This window comes from Belonocnema kinseyi, chromosome 3 (assembly GCF_010883055.1).
Source record: "Belonocnema kinseyi isolate 2016_QV_RU_SX_M_011 chromosome 3, B_treatae_v1, whole genome shotgun sequence".
NCBI classification, from domain to species: Eukaryota; Metazoa; Arthropoda; class Insecta; order Hymenoptera; family Cynipidae; genus Belonocnema; species Belonocnema kinseyi.
In genome coordinates this window covers 61368225-61371748 of record NC_046659.1, presented here as the reverse complement: position 1 = coordinate 61371748, position 3524 = coordinate 61368225, and positions in this window count along the sequence as shown.

Here is a 3524-nt window from a genome sequence, read left to right as displayed (position 1 = left end):
TGAGACGTTTTTTTTAAATTTACAAAATAGAGAAATTTATTTGAAGCTTCGTAAATCGTTGATGGTAGGTCATACAAATTCACAAATGGTCCAGCGATGCGTCTCAAGGGCGCGAAAAAATACACTACGTATTTTAGTGTCGTATTTTGAATATCAAAAAATTATTTCTCGTATAAACAGAATAAACCATTTTGTTAATCTTCATAAATCAGTAAACGGAGAAAATGGATGTTTAAATGTATATGTTTAAAGGGTAAGATTGTAGCGCCTAACATGCAGAAATTAATGCCAAACATTTACTATCTTTTTGAGATGTTAAGCGTAAAAATATGTTTATGTTAAACTGAAACACATTCAGATATTAAAACCGTCCGAGTGCGATTACTGTCCGATTACTTACTCCCGTTTTTATTTTGAATTCAAAATATTGAACATAACCTCAAATTGACTGAATGTATCATGATCGACATTTCATACCCTTTATCTATTTTTCGTTTGTGTACGAACATTAAAGTTTAATTTTAAATTCCCACATAAGTTATCAAATAATTCCTTAAATGACCATAAATAAAGAAGCATCTCACTTTTTAAAATCTACAGATGCTAACTTTGAACATCTAGATTATTGCTCTATAGTCAAACATAAAATATGTTGACCCCGAACATCTAGATGTTACGTTTGAACATCCATTTTTCTCCGTTGCTCACAAAAGTTTCAACAATAAATTGATCGAAGCATTTCAAAGACGCAAGTAAATACACTATATATAGTACTGTTTTATTTTGAATATCAAGAAAATTTTTCTAAACACAGAAATTTTTTTATTTCTTTATCTTTGGCTACTTCGGTTTTTTTTCAAATAGGGAAAAAGGTTAATCTAGTGAGGTTTTAGCAGATGGTAATAATTCCAATTTTACTGAGCATGAGAATGTAATAAGAAACTATGAAATTTAGGTATCTTTGAAGTTTCTTTATTTTCGAAAAAGGTAAATTTATAAAATCAGGGAAATGAATTTTTTAATTTTAAATAAAAATCAAGATTACCCCATATTATTAAACATCAATTTACTGGTTGAATAAAAATCTCAAAGTCGAAAAGCAGAATTTATAACAGTATCTGCACAAGTGGCTTGTAACAAATAAGAATTCTGAGATCAAGTATGCTGATCACTCCTGCAGAGTAGTAGTATCAATGTGGGTGTTACATATAACGGTATGAATCTATACGTGACAGGAAGAACTGAATAGATTAGAATTTGACCTACCAAAACACAACGGTTTGAGAATTTTTATTACAAATTTTTAAAAATTATGTTGTATCAATAAAAATTAATGTAATTTAACTCTTCTTCAAATTTAACAAGCAGACTCATTGGTGTTTAATATCTTCCTTATTTTTTTACTTTGTTTACATTTATCTTTTAATTATTGCATAGGTTTGTGTTTAATTTATATAAGTATGCACTTTGCACATTTTTTATATGTAATCTAATAACATAATGGTGATAGAAAATCGTAGTTATTTTTTTAATTTATTACATCAACGATCCTGAACGTGGTATTATGTGGGCAATACAGTTATTGCCCTCATAACCACACCTGTTTATATCTGTTTCCTTCACCAGATACTTCCTTTCAGCAGGTATACAAAGCAATACAAAGCGATGAGTAAGAAAGTAGATTGCATAAGTAGGAAGAAACGAAACTTAAAATTCGGTAAATTTATTTCATAATAGGGTGTACTTTAGCGCGTAAGTTTAATTTTTATTTTGTAGAAATAAACTTGGAAATCTACATGAATTCATCCAAACACGTAAAAGGCCAATTGGATGATTTAAAAAAAATATCACGAGGAAATACGTGTATTTCTATGTGAATTGCCGCACGTATGTAGGTTTACATGAACGTTTTCAGCTGAAAGTTTTTTATTATTTTAAACTATGAATTTTCAAGTTTAAGTTTTAAGTTTCTAAATTTTTAATTGTTTTATGTAAACACATGTTGGAATAAAAAAAATATCTGTAAAATAAATGTGGAAAATTGCAATCCTGATGATATATGAGGCACCTAGAGCAAGAGTCAAACAATTATCATTGTCCAAATTATCATTGAGATGATAACATAACATAATGTGGCATCTCTAAAGTAAAACGTTGCTTTCTCTTATTTCCGCTTAACATTTAATACTTTAAGACTTAATTTAACTGTGTTCTTTATGTTGGTTGGAGCAAGAAAAAGACAAGTTTCGGTTCCGCTGTAAAGACGAACAGATTGCAGTTGGAGGAAAAGAGCAAAAACGTAGTCGCTTTTTTCCTCGAACTTTACTGTGTTCGTCTCTACCTCGAAGGAAAACTTGTCTTTTTCTTTCTCCAACTATTTCGATAATATTATTATTCCTATCTATTCACGAACGGTTCTCATTAACCTATTGAGTCCTAACACGAAGAAATTTGTCTCTTACATTTGAGCTTGAATAATTTTATAAAAAAGGCAAAGAATTTATTGTAAAATACTATTTTCTACAATTTCCGGGTATATCGGTTTGATAAGTTCTAGGTCTTATAAGTTTATGTTTTAATTGATGCAAATGTTTCTCTAACTTTTCTTATGAATTGTTTATTACTGATACTGGTCTCGAAACTTCACAGGATGTTTTAAAAGCTAGGAAAACGACTACGACCCTTTTCCCCCAGCAGTCTGTAAATTCTTTTCACAAATGATTTAATAATTAATCAGAAAAATTCTTGTTTTAGCCAGGATTAAAGATTTCTTATCCTAATAGGTGACGTGCGCTAAATAAAATGGACATTTTTACACCTTTCGATAGTTTGTGTGTTGCTATTTTTAATTAAACTATCGAAACAAATTTGCTAGCGTTATTTCGCTAGACTGCCCTCTCCTAAAAGTCGCGGTTATCGGGTCGATAACGACCTTCAATAAAAACTTATAAATTTGTTATTGTGAAATATTCCGGTAGCACATTTTCAAAAAATAAAAAATGTTCTGAAAAATGTTTCCCCCCGAAAAACGTTACAGGCTCCAATAAAAAAAAACTACATTTGTCACTGTACATATTTTCACAAGAAAAGTAATAAAAAATGCCTTGTCCATTTTCTTTTTTCCACAGCGTTATATGCTGTAATAAAAATAACTAAATTTGTTATTGTAAAAATTTCGGTAGCAAAATTTGGAGAAAACAAAATTTTCGAGAAATTTTGTTTTCTCCACGACGTTATAGGCTTCAAGAAAAACCACTACATATGTTATCGGAATAATTTGGATAGTAAATTTAAAAAAAAGTATTTGATGAAAGTTTTTGAAAACCACAAAAACCATAATATTGAAAATAGAATTTGCTCCTTCCAGCAGAGAAGCCATAGCAAATAAACTAAACAACATCGAATTGGTCAAACAGTACAATAAAGTATACGAGGGTGGATTGATAAGTTTCCGGCCTGACCAAGAAAAACAACGTTTTTAAGAATTTTTTTTTTTATTTCTCAACATAATCTCCTCCAAGGCT